The sequence below is a fragment of the Pteropus alecto genome, unplaced genomic scaffold, assembly GCF_000325575.1.
Source record: "Pteropus alecto unplaced genomic scaffold, ASM32557v1 scaffold272, whole genome shotgun sequence".
Taxonomy (NCBI): Eukaryota; Metazoa; Chordata; class Mammalia; order Chiroptera; family Pteropodidae; genus Pteropus; species Pteropus alecto.
Genome location: NW_006432452.1, coordinates 60,096 through 84,442, shown reverse-complemented (window position 1 = coordinate 84,442; position 24,347 = coordinate 60,096).

The following is a 24,347-nucleotide window of genomic DNA, read 5'->3' as shown; positions in this document are numbered from 1 at the left end:
AGTAGCTTTTTTTTTTTTTTTTTTTTTAATTTTACCCTTCCTCCCACCCCTCTTCCCCTTTGGCAACCATCAGCTTGTTCTCTGTATCTATGACCCTGTTTCTGTTTTGTTTTGTTGTGTTTATTGATTTGTTTTATTTTTTTTAGATTCCACATATAACTGAAATCATATAGTATTTGTATTTCTCTGTCTGCTTATTTCACTTAGCATTAATACCCTCTAGGTCATCCATGTTGTGGCAAATGGCAATATTTCACTCTTTTTTGTTGCTGAGTAGTATCCCATTGACTCTATAAACCATATCTTTATTCATCTATCTATTAATAGACATCTAGGTTACTTCCATATTTTGATTTTTATAAATAATGTTGCAATGAACATACGAATATATATATCTTTTTGAATTGGTGTTTCTGTTTTCTTTGGATAAATTCTTGGAACTGGAATTACTAGGCTGTATGGCAACTCTATTTTTAATTTTTTGAGGAATCTCCACACTGTGTTCCATGGTGACTACACTAATTTGTAATTCCACCAACAGTGTATGAGAGTTCCCTTTTCTCCACATCCTCATCAGCACTTGTTATTTATTGATTTATTGATGATAGCCATTCAGACAGGTATGAGGTGTTATCTCATTGTGGGTTTAATTTGCCTTTCCCTGATGATTAGTGTTGTTGAGCATCTTTCCATATGTCTGCTGGCCATCTATATGTCCGTTTTGGAGAAATGTCTATTCAGGTTCTCTGCCCAATTTTTAAAATTTTATTTATTTATTTTAATTAGTTTCAAATATATAGTACGTTGGTTAGACATCTATATAGTTCATAAAACAATCCCTCCAATTGCTCCCTCCCTCCCCTTGCCCTCCACTTTGTTTTGTGTTAGCTAACATATGAATGCTAACTACATTCCCTATGCCGTAAATTTTAATTGTATTTTTCATTGTTATTGTTAAGTTGTATAAGTTTCTTGTTTATTTTGGATATTAACTGCTTATCAGATGTGTCATTGGCAAGTATCTTCTCCCATTCAGTAGGTTGTCTTTTTATTTTCCTGATAGTTTCCTTTGCTGTGCAAAAACTTTTTATTTTGATGTAGTCTTATTTGTTTATTTTTTTCTTTTGTTGGACTTGCTAGAGGAGACATAGCCAAAAAGATATTGCTAAGAGAGATGTCAGAGAGTTTACTACCTATGTTTTCTTCCAGGAGTTTTATGGTTTCAGGACTTATATTTAAGTCTTTAATTTATTTTGAGTTTATTTTTATATATGATATAAGAAAGTGTTCCAATTTCTTTCTTTTTGCATGTATCTGTTCAGTTTTCTCAACACCACTTGTTGAAGAGACTATCTTTATCCCATTTTGTATTCTTGCCTCTTTCATCGTAGTTTCCTTTTATTCCTGTTTTATGTGGTACTTTTATTAATAAGGCTCTGAATTTTGTAAAATTATTATTTAACATTTACTGATATTGTTATGAGGCTTTCCTACTTTACTTTTTGATAGAATGGATTTTGTTACCTTTTATAGTTGACTCATCATTGCATTTGTAGAATAAACCCCACCCGTACATATTGTGGTATTCTGACTTTAATACCTAATATTTTATTTCGAATGCTTCATCTCTATCGTAAGTGATATTGGACTACTTTTAACTGTTGTCAGGTATAATATTAAAGTCTTATTGACTTCATATAATATATTGGAGAGCTTTTCATTCTTTTGCATTCATCTGGAATACTTTAGATTACATTGAAATTAACTTTTCCCCTTTAATATCATATAGAACTCATCTGTAAACCGCTCTGGTTCTTGTGACTTTGTAAAAAAAATGTCATTTGAAAATCTTTAAACTTTTACCTGTGTGGAAAGTATGTAATGAGCCTCTTCATACCACCACCCAGCTTTAACTCAAGTTGGAGTTTTGTTGGCACAGAAATTGAAATACCAAGTAATGGTTTGTAATTTTAAAATAAATTTTATGATACCAGTGGGTTTCAATTCTTTTCTAAAAGCTAGACATTTTACCCAAGTTATAAAGTTGAAATAATCTGTTACTTCTTCACTTGTCTTCTTAAGTAAGTTCATCAAACATTAATTGAGGATAGTAAAATGGCACACCGTACCTTCAGAGGGTGGGGACTAAAGGCTTGAAATTGGCTCAAGTCCTGGCTCCCTAAGTTACTAATAATTAAATCTCAAATTCCTCATCTGTAAAGTAGGGAAGGAATAGTCTGCTTAATAGGATGGCTGTGAGGATTAGGTGAAGTAGTACATAAAAGACACATAACGTATGTGCTGTAGGTCATCACACAAATACTCACTTCAGGACTGAGGCCTTCATTCTTAACAGCTATGGGAGTTGGCTGCTGATGGCTCGCAGAAGAGTCCATCCTTGGAACTTGCCCTCACATGAAGGAAACTGCAATGAACAAGGTTATGCCCCATCTTGAGGGTCAGCACAAGGCCAAAAGTTGTTCATTTTGTCTGGTCCTTTTACCTCAATTCAGGACAACTCTGAAGGGCCATCCAGCTTCTAAGCTCCCTGTGGCATTGGCAGAGGCCTCTGTTTCAGCTGCTGTGCTTAAATTCTCTTGCTCCCCAGTCCTGTTTCTCTCACCTCCTCACAGTAGTTGGTAATAAGAGAATCTCCAATAAAACTACTGCACACAACTCTGCTTCAGAGTCCATTTCTGGTGGAGTATAGCCTAAGACAATGCTTAAAACAGGGCCTGGTAAACATTCAATAAATGCTAACTGTTATTCTTAATTACTATTATAATTTTCATAAATTCCAGATAGTGCCGAGCCTTTTCTGCTAAGCTCAGACAGTCTTCCCACTAGTACAGTAGTGGATTCCCTCTCCGCTGGAATTGAAATTGCTTAACACTGATGCTTTGTGATCTGACTCTGAGCACAGTGATGATGTAAGAAGTTTTATAGTTCCTAACATAGAGATTTCTCTACCTGAGCAGAGTAATGGCATTTATTATGTAATAGCATTAAATATCCACCAAGAAGCAGTGGAATCGGGTATTTGTGTATGGTGATTCAGTGCTCAGTATATTGTAGGGCTATGTTGGTGCAAGCTGGCAGACAGAACTCATCTGATGCCATGAGTTAAAGGAAAAAAAAACACATAGAGTTAAAATATTGAGAAAATATTAACATTTTCTATAATTCTGAATTTAGTCATGAACTTCCTCAGTCTGGCTTGTAGGAGCCTATATTGAAATCTCTGTGACTGTGTAATGTGGCCTTATGTTGATAATTGCAGACTATTTGAAATATGTAAGCAGATATATTTTATTCAACATATGAACACCAGGGAAGTAAATCAGTCAGTTATGTGTCTATTGTGAATAATCGAAGGTGGGTGATGGTGCCTAAATTTAGTGGGATGGGGGTGGAGTATTTTTAGTAATTTGACTTTTTTTCCCTAAACTGCCTAAAGAGCAGATTTAATATCCATTCCCAAATACTCTCAACAGTAATTTACAGAAGTATCAGAAAAATCTGGTAGGTTAATAATTTGACATCAACATGAGTTTTTAAACTTTATTACTGTTATTTTATTTAATATTTTAGTTTAAACTCCTAACTCATCATCATTCAGTTATGTGATCCAATTATTCTATGGGCAGTGATCAGAAGATCTTTTGTCCACATTTATTTGTACCGAAAGGAAAATTTACAGTACACATGAGAGCATTTTTCATACATATTTTTGAAAGCTCATTGTTAAAGTTTGGCTGTCTATTCCCCACACTTGTGCTGGAATTTAATGGTTTAATTATGTCACCGATCAATTAAATCCGTATTAATATTTTTTTAAAGAATCTCTAAAATCCTTAGCAATACTGAAAGGACAAGTGAGACTGATAGGACAAAGGAGTTATATACCGAACCAGGAAATATAATATTTGCATTTTTATATTAAGCATTTCAAGGAGAAAAAATAAAGCCAGTGACTTTAATTATCTAAACTACATGTGTATAGATGAGGAGCCAAATGAAAAACAAGATCTGTAATCTCTAATAAAACATTGGATGATATCAAAAAAGAGGTTCCCAGGTTAAGCATACTGCCAAAAGAACACACATTTATTACCTTTTGGCAGCTAGTTTAATAAAAGCATTCTGATTAAATAAAAAAAAAAACAATAAAAACTTTTCAGTAATAATTCAGTACAGAAATGTTGTTCCTACCAGGCTTCACAGGTTTTGCAAATTCCAATGTAAGACAAATTGATAAACAGCATGTGTGGCTTTTGAGGCACATTTAAATTTCTAAGCAGGAAAAAGAGTTGGATAAATAATTTGTGAAACATTCCACTCGTCCTTAAAGCAGCAGCTTTATTTCATGAATAGTGTAAATGGGCCCTGGAGACACAACGGAGCTCTCTTCATTGATAGATTTGCTTGATATTTGATGTTTATAATTATACTTCAATTTGAGTAAATAAAGAGTAAGGAGTCAAGAGGAAGGAATTAGAAGAAAGTTTGGAAGTGAAAACGGTGGTTTTAGAGACTATTTGACAGATAAGTACCATTAATCTCAACACTGGGAAGTTCTTTCAAAGTATACTATGGCATGTACCAAACTAGAAATTGGAGGAACAAATGTGATGTCCTCTGTGTACCCTATCTGTTCTTTGAAAGCAGAGCTACAAAACTTGGAATTGCTACATTGAGAGGAGAACAAAATGATTCAGCATACTCCCATGGGAAATTCAAAATTGGCCTTCAAATTTTTCTCCAGGTACATATCTTTCTGCAGGATTGTGGTCATATCTTTTTTAAAAAATTTTATTCAACAGGATCTGAAATGGATTTAATAATAATTCAGGTACATGTTCTTCTAAAACATCTAGATGAACTCTAGTAAGAATGATAAAGGACATAGCCTAATTGAAAGTCAGCAAATATTCAGTAATCACTTGTTATAAATAGGGAGCAGGTAAAAATCTAATATTTATGGAGTGTCTAATTCATGTTGAGCCTATCCTAAGAAATTCTACATACACCATATTAATTATTTCTCATAGCAATCCATGGAGACCTGTATATGAGTCCTCATTTTGACAGTTGAAAAAAATGAGGTTTAGAGTCACAAGCTGAGAAGCAGGGACCACTTTCAGTGTGATATAATGTAAGTACACACCCACCCTCTTCAAAGAATCTGTAGACTGATTGGAGAGAAGAGACTCAAATATTCAAAATGGGAAATTATCTATGTCAAAGTGAACATTATATTGGCAGGGAGTGTTTGGCATATCATCTGGCATGTAGTATTTTTATTGTATGTGGGAGAAACAGGAATTTACAAGAAACTGTCCTGGTGTTCAGGAAAGATACAGTGGACAAAGTGGTATTGAAACTCAACAAAGGGTCCTTGAAAAATTAGTAAAATTTATCTAAGCAAAGAGAATGTGAGAGGAATTGCCAGTGGTGGAACACTGTCATCCAAAGGCCCATAGATGGATAATCAAAGGTGGGTTAGACCAGTGTGATTATAAGGGTTTTGTGGGATGAAAAGCTAACAGTAAGATTAAATTTAGTCTATAAATATTATATTTCAGCTCATGTTACATTTTGTTTAGTATTTGTTTGAATTTGTAGAGGAATCAACTGAGGTCTTCTATTAATTTGACATGGAGAAACAGAAGAAGAAAAGCGATTGTGGACATGGGAGAGGAGACAGTGTGGGTGTGCCAATTAAAATTTTATAAACCAGATATTTTTGTTGTAGATTTAAGATTGGGAGATTTTTGAATATGGTTGCTATGTTATACATCTAATTAAAGTTATTCCATTTTACCTCCTGTATTATAATGTTTCATATTACCACTCTAGCAAATTACCATAAACCTGGTATCTTAAAAACAACACAAATTTATTATCATACAGTTGTGAAGGTTGGAAATTTGAAGTGGCTCTCACTCGGGTCAAATTAAGGTGTCAGCATAGCTGCTTTCCTTTTGAGAGCTCTAGGAGAGAATTCATTTCTTTGCCTTTTCCAGCTTCTAGAGGCTGCCTGCATCCTTTTGCTCATGGCCCCTTCCAACAGTCACATTCTGATCTCCGCTTCCCTTATGGCATTTTCTTTTCTGACTGACTTTCCCGCCCCTCTTTCCTTTTTGTAGGGATACTTGGCATTGGATATTGGGCCCACCCAGATAATCCAGGATGATCGCCCCATGTCAAGACCCTTAATCACATCTGCAAGTCCCTTTGTGATATGATATAACATATTCACAGGTTCCTGGGTTAGGACATGAACATCTTTGGATGGCCGTTATTTTACCTATCATACCAACATATGGCAAAAATACGTACCACTACTTTAGGTCCATCCATGCATCCATCTATCCTAAATAGGGAAATGCAGCATAGGCATCGAATTAGCTGTTATTATTTCTGTCTTGACTGTGTTGCTTTGAGCATCCATTAAACCCTTTAAGCCTTAACATTATCATTTGAAAAACTGAGGTATTTTACCCATCTCTAAGTTCTGTTGTAGAGATTAATGAGATGATGTAGGTGAAAATATACGGAAAAGTACCTATTACAAATTATTAACAAAAGTAATAATAACAATAATAATAATAATGGCATTCTGTGGTGGATGCCAAATTTTTTTAATAAACATTAGATATACTGAAGCACGTAATATAGGCATAGAGCTAGATTAAACAATTGTTACTAATTCAAAGAGAATTAATTTGAAATAATAAAATTATTATTGAGAATAATAGTGTCTCTTCATTCAGGTTTCTTATCAATTCTGTCTCAACTTCATATCACTGATGAAGGTTCTCAACTTTTTAAAAGTATTTTCTGACAGAGTGTGAGGTAGGTGGACCCAGTTATTTCAGGAGTTATAGTAAATGATCAGAAATGCAGACTGGTCCTATCAATGCCAGTCTTCTAAGGATGCCTTTGTGTGAGTGCAGTTCTCTTTTAGTTCAAGCAGGTCCTCTTAAAATTATATCATATCAATGGACAAGATGTGTGGTAGCTTAGCCATATCCTAAGGTTTACATTCAGTGACAGCCACAGAAACTTACACATGGTTCATACTCATAAATCCTTAAATATCTTCAAATATTCTAACATAATTCCCACCAAATAGTTCTAAGATTCTTCAGTTAGGTGATTTCTTTGATTTCAAAGCAGTTTGGTGATGAGAAAAAAGTGCAGTCTCTAGATGTTATCTGCACTATTCACATGTCCAATTTACATCTACATACGTGCACTTCTGTGAATAAATAAGCACTCTCTTTTATTCCTGAATATTCATTTAAACTTGAAGTTTTAAGTTCATTATGTTCCAGTGTCTTTTATCAGCAAGAAAGTTAAGTCTTGTAAGTTACTTGGGGTTCAACAAGTTGGATCTTTTAGTCTTTGAATTCCCTGTGAATCTTTGGTTTAAGAAAGTACCTTTGTAAAGCTTTTCAACCTTGACATTTGACTTCATTAAAATAAGCAAAATATCCATACTCTATCTCAACATCTTAAAAATAACCAATAAATTACAAATGTAGGACACCTCCAACATCATATCTGTAGTGATCCAACATGAAAATTTTGCTACATAAAGTTTTGTGACAAAGCTTTGATGACAGCCAGGTACATAACCTTTTTTTTTTTTTTTTTGACATGAAACTTTATTTAAAATGCTTATTTAAAATGTTTCCACCTTTCAATATAAGCATTACATCTATGACCAATTGAACCCGTTTCTTCTTTGTTTAATCTAAACATCTAAAATTTCTTAACAACTGTGCATTGTGCTCTACTAACTCCATGTGACATAGCTCGTGAAATAATGCTTCCCTGATATCCCAGATGGGCTGCATGTGGCCTTAGGCCATAAGCTGGAGGGACTAGACCCAAAAGACACAGAGTCGTATCAAATTAGGGTTTTTTTGGGGGTAGATGAATGTATCATTTGACTGTCTGGAACTAATAAACAATTGCGCTAAAAATAAAATATTGAAAAGTTACCATTTATTAAATATATGTTGAGTCCTCTTCTAAGAACTGTACATGCACATTTATATTATCTCTTCCTAACAATAACTCTTCAACACAGTTATGATTACTCTCACTTCATTCATTTTGAAATCTATATTAAGTGCCTTCTATGTGCCTGGCGCTGTATGAGTTTGTGGGTTTACAACAAAGTGCACATGCCCTCAGCCTCATGAAACTTCTAGGTGATGAAATTGAACTTCCAAACATTGATGACAATTCTTAGCAGAGAAGCTGGGATTCAAACTGTAGATACTGGAGCTTTTCTACTCCTGTTTTTACTTTTCTACTACAGAGCTCAGATGTCAATTTGAAGAATCAGATAACTGGAAATTCAGGGTCAGCAAAGCAGTAATATTGTAGTCACTGAAGACAATTAAATAGTCAAGAGGTAGAGAAGAAAATATTTTCCTACCATATCGACTGACAATTTATCTTATGATCAACTACAGAGGGAAATTGGAAATGTTGAGATTATTTTTACAATGCTAATTGGTGTTTTATTTTTTTAATTAGCTTGCACCATCTAGCTTTTATGTCCTGGGAGCCTTGACCTCAGAATATCACAGTTTAAAAAGGAGGAGACAGATATGTAAACAAGCAAGTGAATAAACTAGTTTAGTTGCTGTAATAGAAATCTGTACAATTACAGTGGAGCATATTAGAGGGAGAAGTAAATTCTAGCTAGAGGCAATAGAGAGGAAGGAATCAGAAAAACTTTATAAGAGCTAACACTTTACTAAGGATTAAAAGATCCTAAGTGAAGAGGGAGGAAAGGGTGAAAGAAACAATGAAAGTACAAGATTGAGAAATTGCATGCTTTAATGTGGCTGAAGGGTAAATTTTCATTGATTGATGGTAGCAAGACATTTGTTTGGAAACATAGTTGAGGTGAGCAGGGGACCTTTATATTGCAGAAGACAGAAGACTGTTGAATAGTTGACCAATGATTCTCATCTTTGGCTATACATCAAATCCTCTGGAACCATACCAGGATTCCATTTAAGACCAATTCAATCAGAATTGTGAGCTCCTTAGGTGATTCTAATGTGCAGTCAAGGACAAGAATACCTGGATATCTAGATGAGTACCATGACGCTGTGCACACATACTTACATACACAGACTCACATCTGTTTCTTCTATAAGTTTCAAGATAAGAAAATAAGTCAATGTTTTATAGGGTGAATGAACAGATGTAGAAAAGGTCACTATGTTAGAAGTGCACATTATCCTAATAAGCTAGACACAGAAAAACAAATACTGCATGATCTCACTTATATGGAGAATCTAAAAAATGTCAAACTCATAAAGGCAGAGAGTAGAAGAGTGATTGTCAGGGGCTGAGGGGTGAAGGAAGTGGGGAAATATAAAGGGAACAGTTTCAGATATGCATGATGAATAAGTTCTGGAGATCTAATGTATGGCATGCTGACTATAATAATGCTATATTATATACTTGAAATATGCTGAGAGTAGATTTTTTCTAGCTTTACTGAGATATAATTGACATATAACATGTAAATTCAAGGCGTACATGTGTATTTGATACACTTATTTATTATAAAATGATTACCATCAGAGTGTTAGCTAACACCTCTATCACATCATGTAATTAGCATTATGTATTACCTTCTTGTGGTGAGAACATTTAAAATCTACTCATTTATCAACTTTCAAGTATATGATACTGTATTATTAGCTGTAATCACCATGCTGTACATTAGATCCCCAGAACTTATTCATCTTATAACTGGAAGTTTGTACCTTTTAACAAACATCTCCCCATTTTCCCCACCCCCCAGCAACTGGTAACCACTACTCCAAAAGAGAGTAGATCTTAAGTTTTCTCAACACACATACACATACATATACACATGCACACACATACCTTTGTAATGTGATGGATATATCAATTAGCTTGATTGTGGTGACCATTTCATAATGTATACATATATCAAATCATCACATGATAAACCTTAAACATATAATTTTTAATGGTCAATTATACCTCAAGCTGGAAAAAAAATTAAATGCAGTATATTATACACTGAAAAAAAAAAGATGTTAGAAATGACGGGACACAGCCTTTGATGTGGAGGGCTAGTGAAGGGAATGCAGGAATAAATGATGACTTTCATTTTCATGGCTATGGTGCCATTACCATAGGAAATAGGAAAAGATTTGCTGAAAGATAGTGAGCAATCTTTGAGGTAGTAAATTTAAGGCCCCTCTAGGTATCTACGTAAGAATGTTCATTAGGCAACTTATGTACTAGGATGGAGCTCAAGAGAGGTCTGAGCTAACAATAGGCATTTGAGAGTCATCAACATATATGGTGGTGAAACAATGATCGTGGATGAGATTAGATAAGGAATGTGTATATAGTGACAGATCCTAGGACAGAATAATTTGGCTAATGATCCTTTAGGTGTAGATTAAGCTAGTGAGGGCTGCAAAGGGAACCAGAAAGACATGATCAGAGAGGTAGAAAAAAATCAGGAGATATAGTTTTTGAGAAAGTGTCAAGTGGTATTTTAGACTTGAGAGTTATTACAGTTTTAGATGTGGCAAGATTTAATTTGAGGCCATAATAGTCTAGTGTCTAAGTATCCAGGAAATCAAGAACTTTGGTAAGTAGGAAATTGGATGGAGATCCATATGGACATGGGGGCTTTCTAGTATGATGCTGGAGCTTGGCATGGAGAACAGAACTATTATGTAAATTCTGAAGTCCATACCAGGTCAAAGAGAATATAGTTAGTTATTTAGATGTATCAGAAGGTATTTTTGTGCATTAAAGAGTTGCATTTTTCCCCTTGGAATTGTTACAAACTTATCAGTATTTATTTCACATCGGAGGTAATGAAAACTAATTTTCTCTTGGGAAGAGCTACAAACATGAGAGAAGCAAGATTCTTTGTCTAGCCATGGGATGACATCTTTTTAGTTCTCCAAACCTATCATACAGTTTCATACCTCTGTACCTCCAGACCTACTGTTCCTGCTGTTCCTTGCCCTGATTTATTTATTAACTAATTATTTTTTTGTTTATAGCTTTTTAAATTTAAGATAAATTTTGCATATATTGTTCAAAAATATTAAATATACACAAGTTGAATTTCACAGATGCATACACCTATATGATCCAAACCCCTATCAAGACAGAGAATATTATTATCACTGCAGAAAGTATCTTCATACTTACCAGTCAAACCCTACACACATACTCCAGAGGAAACCACTGTCTTAATGTTTTACTGCCATAAATTAGTTTTCCCTATCTGGAAATGCATACCATGAATAAATCCATTGTTTTATGAATAGACACCTGGGCAATTTCCAGTTTAGAGTTATTACAAATAAAGCTGCTATGAACATTCTTATAAAAGTGTTTTTGTGGACATTTGTTTCATTTCACTCAGGTAGTTAGGAGTGTAACTGCTGGGTCAGAGAGTTAGTGAGTGTTTAGTTTCATAAGCAACTGCCAGAACTTTTATCAAAGTAGTTGTACCATTTTTCACTGTCGTCAACATATGAGAATTGTAGCTGCTCCATGTCCTTGCCAATACTTAATGTTGTCAGTCTTATCAACTTTAATTGTTATGATGGGTAATTTCTTGGTGTTTTAATTTGCATTTTTAATTGCATTTTTTAAAACTAATGATGTTGAACATCTTTTCATGTTTTTATTGGCCAGTCATATATCTTCTTTTGTGAAGTATCTTGTTAAACCTTTGCCAATTTTTTTTCATTGAGTTGTCTTTTCATTATTGAGTTGTAGAAGTTCTTTATTCACCCTGGTTACCGGTTTTTATCTGATATATGTTTGGGAATATTATCTTCGAGTTTGTGGCTTACTTATTTTTTAATTTTCCAATATTTTTGTTTCATGAAAATTTTACTTTAAAATGTTTAAAATATAATAATTATTATTTTTTTTCTTATTTTAAGAACACAACATGAGATCTACTCTCTTAACAAATTAAGTGTACATTATTATGGACTATAGGTACAGTGTTGTATATCAGATGTCTAAAATTTATTCATCTTGCTTAGCTGAAAATTTATGCCTGTTGGTTAGCTAATTCTTGAAAATCAAATTGATGTGTCAACTCCACAAGGAAGACTTCCATGTCTCATCCTTATCTCTTTTTGTTCAAGATGCCTTTCTGATGCCATTGGCCCTGGTTGAAGTATTTATCATTTATTATTATAATGTTTATTCCTTCAGTCTTTCTCCATTAGATGGAAAAAATCGTTGAAAGCAGGGGTATGTCTTGTTCTAATCTATATTTCCTATATCAGGCACAAAGTTGGATTCAGAGTAGATCATTAAAAATTTGAAGAATCAAATTTCTTCTAATTTCTTGTTTTGCCTTTATGGCAGACCAGTGTATACAAGATGTAATCTAAAATATCATTACGTATGTAAAAATTAAGATACTCTTACTTACATAGCCAAGTGTGTATCAACCCCTTTAAAACTCATCCTCTTAAGAGACTATTTCCTATTCATCTGGTGAAAATGTTCTTCAAGCTTCTCTTTAGTTTTACAGAATTGTCTTCAAATTTGAGCCATAAACTGTCATTTATTTTTTTTTTACTTAAGTATAATTGATAAACAGTTGTTTATTCTAAGCAATATAAAATTAGATCTTTATTTTTCATCCAGTCTGAGACTCTTTGACTTTTATTTGGAGACTATAATGGTGCCAGAGTATCAGATAGGCAGCTGGAGAGTTTGTTCTAGGAATAGAATTTCACTTTTCCAAAGATCACACCACTCTCTTCTTTCTCCAATTTCTTCTTCAAGCAGAGCAGCTCAGCTTTGATTTGTATTTTACACACCAGGCTTCTGAATAACTTTCATTTAAAGAAAAACTACTCCAGCAAAAGAAACTGTGTAACAGGATACATGTGTTTCTGTCTTCCATTCTCTTCCTTGGTCTGATTCTTTGTCTAAGACACATTGAGGCTCTTAGGCATTGAGAGTGCTGGGGTGGGGAAGATGGAGTTACCTAACTCTTTTTAGTAGGGGAAATTGATTTGTGTATCTCTGTGATGCCAGCATCAGATATGGACATAAGGGCATAACTTTTTCAGATCTTTTTTTTTATAGCTATTTTTAATACTGTTGTTCTGGAGGCAGAAGTTTCAAATTCCTGGATGCTCTTTCTCAATCCAGCCCACAGTTAGTGCACATTCAGCTTTAGACTGACTTTTTCTCATTCTTAATCTCCTTTGCTATTTTAGAAGTTAACCTTTCATATTGATTCATTTTAATGACTTTATTATATGTTTTGCTGCAAAAAAAAGTTCTTATTGCAGAAAAAGAGAAAATAAACTAAAAGAAAAAAATAGTATAAATCCCACCACCACTTAGAGAAACATTTTGGGCTGTTTTCTAATTATTCTAATTATTTCTAATTATTTTTAATTATGTATATATATAATCTACTATATACATGATTATCCGACAGCTTTTTATGACTTGAAACAATAACCATGCATTTAGATCATGTATTAGTCAGCTCTGGCTGCTATAACAAAATACCACAGACTCAGTGACTTAAACAACAGAAATTTACTTTCTCACAGTTCTGGAGGTTGGAAGTCTGAGGTCAGGGTACCAGCAGGAGTGGTTTCTAGTGAGAACTCTCTTCTTGGCCTGTAGATGGCTGCCTTCTCTTTGCTCGAAACCTTCCAATGGTTTTCTATTTGATTCAGTACAGAAGTTGGCAGAGCAGAAGAGACTGCACAACGTATTTACCTGAATAGAGTCTAACGAAGAGGCTATTTTTAGACTTTATGAAGTTAAAGAAAATAATAAAGAAAGGTGAAGCAAATAGAGACCAGCAACAGCTGGAAGCCTTTCCTTGCTCAAGTCTAAATAGGTAAGGGGAAATAACAATTTCACTGGGAGACCTTGAGAGCTAGAGCCATGGAAGAAGGATGCTCAAAAGGAGCTGCAGTCACACATGCCCTGGACAGAGGTGCTTATTTCTACCCCATCCAGCCAGTGCTTCTTCCCATTTGGCCAGACCCAAATGGAAGCCACAAGGCAAAGGATCCAGGGTGGCATAGTCTACAGATTCCATCTCCCAAGGCAAAAAGGAGAAGGGTGGAAAGGGTATATGTGGAGGCAAATAGAGCATGCCCTCTTCATTAAGGGAAAAGCCACGGCCCATTGTACAATATGCAAAGCCTTATACACACATCATTAACTCTCCTCTCTCCCTTTAATCTTTGCCTTATTTTCCTAATAGTTCTTCCCCCCACTCCCGCAAAACAAATCTTCTTGCAGTTCCTGCAGCACACAACAGGCATGCTCCTTCCTAATGGCCTTTACATAGGCTTTCTTCTGCATTCAATGTTTTGCCTCAAGTATATCCCTGTGGCTTAGTCGCTTACCAACTTTAGGGCTGTATTCTAATGTCATCTTTTCTCTCTGACTACTTTCTTTAAAATGGAATCACTCCTTTTCCTGCATTCTTTATCTCCCTCCCCTGCCTAATTCTTTTCTATGGCACTTACCTCCACCTAGTATATCATAGATATGTTTTTTGTTTGTTCTCTGTTTACCAACACAAAAATGTAAGTTCCAGGAATTATGTCTGCTGTGTTCACTGCTCTACCCAACACCTGAAACAATGACTGTCTCATAGTAAGTGCTCTATAAATACATGTTGATTGAATGAATGCATGAGTTGATCCAAACACACTCATTTTAAAGTCAAATAAGTGGAGTTCCCAGAGACAATTAAGATAAACCAGAGCATTCTCTTGTACATGTGTTGAAGAATCTCTAATAAGTAGCTCAGCTTAGGTGCATAGAGATATCCTCATCATCCTTACAACCATGCCTAATACCACTACTTCTCTAATGTGACTGACCCTCTATGTTGACCTGCCTTCAGTGTCTCACTGCCTGCCTATCAGCAAGACATACATACTGGTTCCAAGGGCAATATTACCAAATTGTACCCATTCTGCCTGTGGCCCTTTAACAACAGATTCTTGATGTCCAATCTGCACACCATTGGGAAAACAGGAAAGCTCTCATCAATGATCCCCATGTTACAAAAATAACAGCCATTTCTCAGTTCTCATCTCATTTAGCAGTATAATTTGCCATTATTGGTCATGATCTCCTTCTTGCCATACTTTCTTCTCTTGGATTCTAGGACAATGTATTTTTATGAATTCCTTCCTACTTTTCTAACTACTCCATTTTGTTTTCTTTTACTGGTTCCTTGCTTGCTCCCAAGACATCTAAATGTTAGAGTGTCCCGGGCCTTGTCCTTGGATCTCTTTTCTGTGTTTATTTTTTAGGTGATTGATGAATTCTCATGACTGATGACTACTAAATTTATACTTCTAGCTTGTATTTCTCCCTGAACTCCAGACTGGTATATCCAGTTGTTTACATGTCCAAAATTAATATATGCTGAACTGAGCTCTTGCTGTTTCTCTTAGTTAACAGCAACTACTATAGTCTCCTTATCACAGTCAATGGCAAAGCCACTCTTCAAATTGCTCAGGCCAAAACCTTGCCAATGCCTCTCTTTTGCTCATATCCATATCTAATATGTCAAGAAATTCTGTCAGCTCTTCTGGTTTTGGGATATTAAAAATGTTGCACCAAATGACCTTGTTCATGTTGTATCATTCTTATAATAAATTACTAAGAAGAATAATATGAACAAGGGCTCTAAGTTTATTTTACTGCTTTTGAAATCTGACTAACTGCATTTCATTCATTCATCCATTCATTCATTCAACAAATATTTGTCAATAGCATGTGATGTCTGAGAAACTCTTTTAAGTCAGTATTGAAATTGCTCGTGTTGCGAAAAGGCAGGATTCTTCAGCCACAATCAAAACATGTACCTGTGAGTCTCGGCAGTGGCATCAGATTTTCATAATCTACCACTGCTCTGTATCTGCTTTTAGCGTGCGGAGGGAATTTATTGCAGTATAGATATAAAATAAACATTTCTAAGAAGGCAGTCAGATCAAATTGCGTCTTCTCAATGAAAATTAGTTGCGTTTTTTATTTCTTCTAACAGTGCAGGAATGAACTACACTATCCATAGACTGCCCTGTATTTATAAAGTAATCTTTAAACAAAGTATTTTCTGATTCTTAAAATTACTTAAACAACTTTTCATTTGCTATGAGAGGGATGTCAGTTGGCTGAAAACACCCTTCTTGTCAGATGTGAAACTTAAACTTGGCGGTGACTCAGGGAAAGCCTGGCTGCCCTTGTGACTCTTCCTCCTTTAGCTCAGTTTCAAGGATAAATTCACAGGTGGGGACGGATTTGGTACAGTCAAAAGTGACTTGAACCAGATGGCTACAAACAGTCCAAGTGTCCTGTTCAGCTCTTCGTTGGGATCTGGAATAGAAGGCTTGCTGGCTCAATGCAAATAAAACTTTTTTAATGAAAAGGAAGTCAAACACTCAGCCATGTCACCTGGCACCATTAAAAGAATCAGCTTGAGCTGACCGTATTCAAATGGATACTTTGAGTGTAAAATCAACAGAATTAAAGGAGAAAGAGAGAGAGAAAAGTCTATGTTATTAAAAAAGACAATTAAGATTACCTCAGGAGACGTTAACAGTGTTGTCCATCTGGGATTATAAGTGCCAAAAAGGTGACTGCTTCTCTTTCATACCTTTCTAGCAGACCAAAACAGGGCAGTTAGATAAGCCCTTAGTAAACAAATAGCAAAAAAAAAAAAACCCAAAGGCGAATGAGGAAAACTCGTGTCCTGGGGGTGTGCAATCCTTCAAGGCCTAGTGGTAACCACTGTTCTAGATACAACTTGGAGTTTTAGTTGGTAGGGAAAATGCAGCTCCACGTGATTTGGATTTTTGTTTTATAACTTTCAGGTTATCAATAGATCTCTGTTCCTTTCCAAAGGCTGTGTAGTTGCTCAACTATCAAGTTGAAATAATCTCTGACTCTCCATTCATCAAAGATCAAGTAGACCACTTTCTTCCAAGTTAGAAGAAAGTATGTATTGTTTCTAATTATGGGTAAGCAGAACTAGCATTTCTATTATTTTAAACATTTTCTTTGATTCAAGTTTGAGAGTTGGGTGAAGAATCCAGGAACCTAGATTTACTGGAATGTTTTGGGGCTGAAAAAAGTGGGTCAACTCAGAAAATGTGGATTATTATAAAAGGATGCCCTCACTGATAACTCGAAGGCCAGATTTAAGACAGAATTCTGATTAAGGGCGGGACAATTTCTAGTTAGAGTTGGGGGAAAGCTTTGTCTTTGGTTTGTCTAAAGAGGTGTCATCTTCCTATTCAAACTTTTCAGAGACCCAGTGCATAATCCTCTCCCCTAAAATGAAGGGTGTCTAAAATACAACTATTTTCTGTGTGATTTTAATTCTATATGTTATATTTTCCATGTGATTTTTTAGGGCTTTTGGTTCATTTCTGAAAAATGAAAGGCTTTATCTTTGGTAAAAAAAAAAAAAAAAAATTACATTTCTATGATCCATTAAAGAAAGTTTATTTCGAAGCTTGGAGCAATCTTGCTGAATTGGAAGGGATTGAAAAAGGAGAGTAAATGGCCTGGGTGGCATAGAGTTGGTGAGAGGACATTGGATGGAATTACTGGGAACCCACCATATATCTCAAATTTTATATTCTTGTTTCTCTAGTCCCCATTTTCTCATTGTTTTCCCTAGCAATAGACCATATTTAGTACAGAAAGGAGGTATCATATGCACCTACTCTTTTGTTCTTTGTGAAATTGTGGAGGTGAGGAATTATGCTCATCCAGACAAATAGTAGGTGGAGAAAGGAAAATTAGAATAAAATGAAGCAACTAAAATTTAAAGCAGGGATGAATTAAGGAAGGTTTCTAGAACCTTCTCAAATACTTGATTGCAAATTTGGAATCATAGTTGTTGTGCAATAGCTCCCATTACCTGTCAAAGTAGAGTATAAAATAGGTGGAAAAAAGTTTGTGTCTCTTCAAGAAGAAAAATTAGTGCTATCATTTTCATGTTTATTATGACAGCTATTTCTGGTAATTCTGAAACTATTACATGCTATGGAACATAAACTAGTTCTAATATTCTTAAGGAGCAGCCAATTTCCACAACAGCTGGGAAAGAAAATCAAAACCGCTCCATTGGACCAGCTGAATTGTGAGAGAGGCATTTCATACCCCTCCAGCTGATGCAGCATGTAGATCAAACTGGCAGCTGTATTTTAGGGAAAATATGTCACAACAGACAAATGTAAGAAAAGGACAAATTCATCAAAAGGGTGTTCTGCATATGAATCACACTAGGAGGAAAACTGCAGAATGTGTAAATAAAAAGTTAGTCATCATCACCTCAATATTTAGAAAGCCCCTCATATCCACTGCGACCTCCATGAGATAAAAAAAAAATTAATATTTTTTTCTCACAGAAACAGAAATCACGAACCAGAATCTCCTAAATAAATTTACCATTGTTCTCTTTGTGCAGTCCTTAGATATAAAGTTCTCACAGAAATGTCAATAATGAAATCCACATGAAAGCCAAAAAGATGAAAGATAAGAAAAAGACCATCAGGTATATATTTTTTTGCATGTAGCTAGTCAGGGCATATTACAACTTCACACTTTAGAAATGTGCTAGCTATAAACCTGTTGTCAAAATGACCTTGGCAGATTTGCCAAATGATGCATTGTATTGAGCTTATCATGTGGCAGACATTGTTACCTATGAACCAGGTACCTTTATTTGTTTCATTTGTATTAACAAGGGAATGGTCACAGAGGGCTTAAGTAGCTTTCCCAAGGCAAAGCTGAGATTTGAACCCATATTGTTGAGATTCAAAAGGTTGGATTCTTTGCCTCATTTTACTCTGTCTGGTGATTGCTTAATTTTACTTGAGCCCTCCTGTGTTGGAGAGATGGCTGCAGAGTTCTCAGTTTTGTGAAGCAGTGTTCAGTCTTGAGAATTCAGAATCTGGTCTTATCTCCTCCATTCATTGTTCATGACAAAAAGTTTTGGGGGCCATAGATACCCAATCTAATTCCTCCTTTAGATGGCACCCATCTGTACTTTTGGAGGTGGCCATCAACCTGGTTCCATTTTGAATCTTTCCTTGTCCTTACTGAACACCCCACCCCCCGCCCGCCAACTGTTTCTTACATGGGGTATATTGTTTTACATGGGGTATATTGTGTCTCTTTGACTTTCTGGCTATTGAGAATGTTACATATTCTCTGTGCTTCAGTCTCTTAACTCTAAAATGTGGACCATAATACATCCTACCACTCAGTTTTATTGAGAAAGTTTATTACTGAGTTAATATATATAAAATTCTTAGTACCTGGAACATATCCAGTGCCCCAAAATGTTTGTTATTAATATTATTGTTGCTGTTATTATCATTACCCACAGGACTAGTATGGTGATTAAAATGTGATCACATAGGTAAAGCCTCTAGAACAGAGCATGAGGCAATTTAATCACTCAATATATGTAGTTTCTCACCTTTATGTAAAGATGCTCACCTTTCCCTTAAGCATCTAATGTATGGGTAGGCTTCAAGAATTCTTTAATCTCTGTGAGAGTTTGTTTTCTAATTTTTCACATTTGATGATTTGCTGCTATAATAGACTAGTCAGAAACCCATCTCTGCACTATCAATAGATTTTTTTTTATTTTTATTTTTTTTAAAGTTTATTGTGGTAACATTGGTTAATATAATTATAATTTCCAGGTGTACATTATCATTTGACATCTGTATATTCTACTGTGTGTTTACCACCCAAAGTCCAGTTTCCTTCAGCTACCATATATTTGATCCCCCTTGACTAAATAATGCCTGAAACTATGGCATATATATGTCTGCGTGTGTATGTACACACACAAACAGACCTAATCAGTGTGGGAAAAACAACAACAATAAAAAGCATAGGGCATCAACCTTGTTTTCTCAGTAACTTTCATAAAGCATGTGCATGGGAGGAAGGCACGAAGAGCCAAGTGTTGGGCAAGTGGTCTGATAATATCAGCTGTGAGAAGGCCTACATCATGGCTACTGTTAAGCATATAATTGCATTATAAATGGTCTTCATGCAAATAGGTAATGGAAACTATGGGTGTTTTTCTATGCTGGGAGAAGTGAGAATTCTATTATTCATTCTGATAAAACTCATCCTTTCTTTTACTACTGCTCTTTCTGTACTAAAAAGCATATTTAATTCAATCACCGTTTCATAATCATAAATCTATTTCTAAAGAGAAGGAAAAATGTATTTAAAAATATTGAACACATGGAGAGCATTTTACCAATGTTAATTAATATTGATTTTTGGTTCCCAAAGTACATATGATTGCAAACCTTTAAGTCCTTAACATGTCCATTATTTTCATAACTATATAAACATAATTCAATCCTGCGGTTCAACCTAATCCTTCAAAATACAAGTACTTTTGACTGCTACTATTGGTATTTTCTGACCACAGGTATTTTTACCCATCCTCTGAAAAACCCTGCCATATGATTTCCAAAGAATGGATTAAACAGAAAGGATAAATACAGTCTGACCCACATGGACAAACAGTCTCATTCCTTGAAATGTATTTGAGGTTGGCACTCAGCTTTATCTTTAATAAAGGACTTTACTAAGTCCTTTAAAGTTATTGTCTTTTATACACTGGACATATGTGGGATCTAGTTCTTTCGAGTTTATTTCATGGCCTTTTCCTTTCTTATGAAGAATTCGTGACTCATGTAGCTGTCTGTACATTGTAGATTCTTGCTACCTTTGTCATCCACACTTATGCTCTCCACCATCCTCAAATGATCTTGGAGCTCTTAGTTGAAAACGAGTGGTTTGGTGGAGTTGTTTTCTAAGGGTAGCTAGGATTCGTTTTAATTGGGAATGGTAAGACTCACAGAAATGGACATGACTGTCAACAAGGGAGAAGTTTATTCTACTCACAGAGCCCTAGAAACAGGAGGCGCAACACATCATGCCAGACTATATGAGGAAGCACCAGGGTCAGTCGGGAGGCAGAGGTAGCAAGAGGAAAACATGGATTTTATTGTGGTTTCCCATGGGAAGAAACAAGTGAGACAGGGTAGGCAGATTTAGGATTGGGTAGTTTGAATAATTTCAACAGACTCTGAGATATAGAGGCTGCCTCTAGTTGTCTGGTCCCTGGCTCTGGAGGGATTAGGGCAGGGGGAGAGTGGCTCAGAGTATGTGTCATAGCCTTATAAAAGAGGTGGTTGGGGTATGGATTCTGGATTGATTGATTTACATTTAAAAGGTACGTGTCCCAGGTGAACTGAATTGTTTGCTATCTTTAGAAATTAGCTAACCTTGGGAGTATCAGTCCCTCCAGGGTCGGCAAGTCCCCAAGATATCAAAACATGAGTATATAGAAAATAAGAGTCATGATTAATGCAGGTTGGGCCCATGGTACAAGTGTCACCTCACCTTTATGACTGATTTGTGAGCTCATCCAGGAAGAAATTTTATCTGTCATTACATGCAGAGCTTGGCCTGTGGGAAGTGATTATAAATATTTGGTGTATTCTGGGCCCTAGGCTGCACTACTAGTAAGTTTTACTTGCTCTTGAAATTTATAAAAATATTTGGGAAGAAAACAAAAGGCCATGATAGAACCCCTATTTTATTTATCTAATAATAACAGTAATCTCTCATACTTTTTTGAATCTACCTCAGATTCACTAATTCCCTACATATGCTTCTAAATAATTGACAAACATGAATTTCAAAAGGCATATATGACTCAGTGTCTCAGTTTATTGATGAGCCCTAACCTTCTCCACTGTCCTCCCTCCCTTCCTAAATCTATAAGCTACCCCCTTCAGCATCTGTGTATCTGTTTGCACTCACTACAATATTGCTTAGGAGATCAAACACATCTGTCAGTCCAACAGCAACCATTTATTGAGCACCTGGGGAGTACATAACCCACAGAGTGTATCAGAGTAAATAACAAAAACCAAGCTAAATTACTATTGTCGAAATGAGTGAAAGCAACATGCTCTTCTTTAATGAGCGAATTCAAGTTGTTCTTATTTTGAAACAGGATATTTTGAGACTAATAAAATCAAAAGATTTTGTCAAGCATTATTCCTTAACTTTTTCAAAATTAAATTATCTTTAAAGGAAATTGTGTGCATTCAATTTCAGTTCATTGTATATTATACTATCAAATCATGGGTTTATAAAAGCTGTTTCACATTCTGTAAAGTCCTTTAAAATTTTTAGTAACAAGTTATCTTTTATAAAAAAGGAAAAATCTTTTAGTCGAAATTGCTGCCAATATTTGAACCTTAATAATTACTGAATATACCTCTTTTATGTGTTAAAGTCCAAGTGACCCTTGTCTTATTCAGGAAGGGAACTAAAATTGGGGATTTGTTTTGGGAAGGAGTTGTTTTGTTTTTATGATTACAGTCCTGAAACACAGCTAGCTGGCATAAAAGTATATATATATTCTACATCAAATCTTCTGACACATTCACTATTGTAATGGGTCCTGGGTCCCACAGTTTTAATCTCCATTGTTTGAGGATGTCCTATAAACCTACATTTTAGGACTGGGAAAAGCTGCATGACATTGTCAAAACCTCAAAACTAAATCAGGAGACCAGTGTGTACTGCCCTGCTCTGTCCTAACAGTGTAGTCTGGAGATGATTACTGAACCTCTTGGTGTCTCTGAATGGACGTGATCTAGACTCAATTATCTCTAAATCTCCTACCTGTTTTAAAATAGTGATTGTAAGTAGAAACATTAACATAGGTATTAAATGAGCTATTGAGAGTACACATGGACTGAAGGATTTTACTGAGGTTAAATGTATCCTGATTTGGGTAAGACTAGTTTCTGAACTACGTGAAATCATCAATAAACTACAAAAAAAAAAAAGATGCTTCTTACATGTTATATATCGATCTCCTGGAATCAATGGATTCCAGGAATTCTCACCTATGAGTCAATATCAACTTGGAGTAAAATGACCCATCATAGTATTTCTTAACTCACTACATTGTTATTTATGGCTACACAAACACCTTGGAAACATGGTTATTGTATAAACATATACTGAGGACAGAATGAAGCTAGTTTTACAAATAATGGATTTAAATCTTAAGCAACTTTAAACAGTTGCAAAAATGGTTTGAAAATGAACCTTACATATATGGTAGTACATTGGGAGGCAAATATTCCATTTATTTGAAGATGACGGAATGAAATTAGTTAATATTACTCTTCTACATTAAACCTTTCAACGAGTCATCAAGTACTTTAAATGCTGCCTAGCTTTCCAATATCTGTCCCTTGCCCCTCACCTAATTTCTTGCCACTCTCTCCTTTTGCTTCATCTGCCCCCACCAATATAACAAATATACCATCATGGGGGGCCTTCTTTGAATCTCAGATTATGTTATGTCTCCCTGTGACACTCTCCCTTGGTGATATTCTGTGTTTCATAACAGTCATCATGGTTTCAATTAAATGTTTAATGTCCACCTTCTCTCCTAGAATATAAGCTCAAGAAGTCATGACTAATGTGTGGCTTTTTGAAAGGATATATCTCACTGGTTTAGCATAGCATCTGCTATGTGATATGCACTCAGTAAATGTGCATAAGTAAATAAATTAGTGGCTGTTTTTAAATCTAATCTAGGTATATAGAACACGCAAACAGCACCTAATGATTTGTAAGTTAAAGCTGAAGAAGGGAAAATTTTAAGTCCCTATTCCTATTCCTTAGTCCCCTAAAGTGAGGGGATGTAAACACAGAGAAAAAAAGGTTGATGTGAGAGAGAGAGTGAGAGTATTGGAGGATGGTGAGGACGGAATAGATTTAGGTAGAGAACACCCCAGATCCCTGTGACATTCATAAATGACTGACAGAGAAAATATAATCATACACTATTTTTGAGAACATATAAGCTAAACTCGGTGAGCTATAGAAACAAATAAATAAAAAACAATTTACTAATGACTGAAGAAAATAGAATATAAATCTGAAGGAAGGAAAGATAATTACCTTATTTTTTAATATTTTATTTGCTGTTTGTGTATGCTGTCCTTGGGATACTGATTTTCTTTAGTTAACAAGTTCATAATGTGATATCAGAGTAAAGAGTTTTGTTTTATAACTTTGTGTGAAAAACGTGTGAAGAATGTTTCTCCCACCAGAAGTCTAATTGGTCACACTTACTTAATGGCAGCTACTGGCTTCAGGAAACGTCAAGGAGAATAGAAAATGGGGGCTGGTGTTGGAGA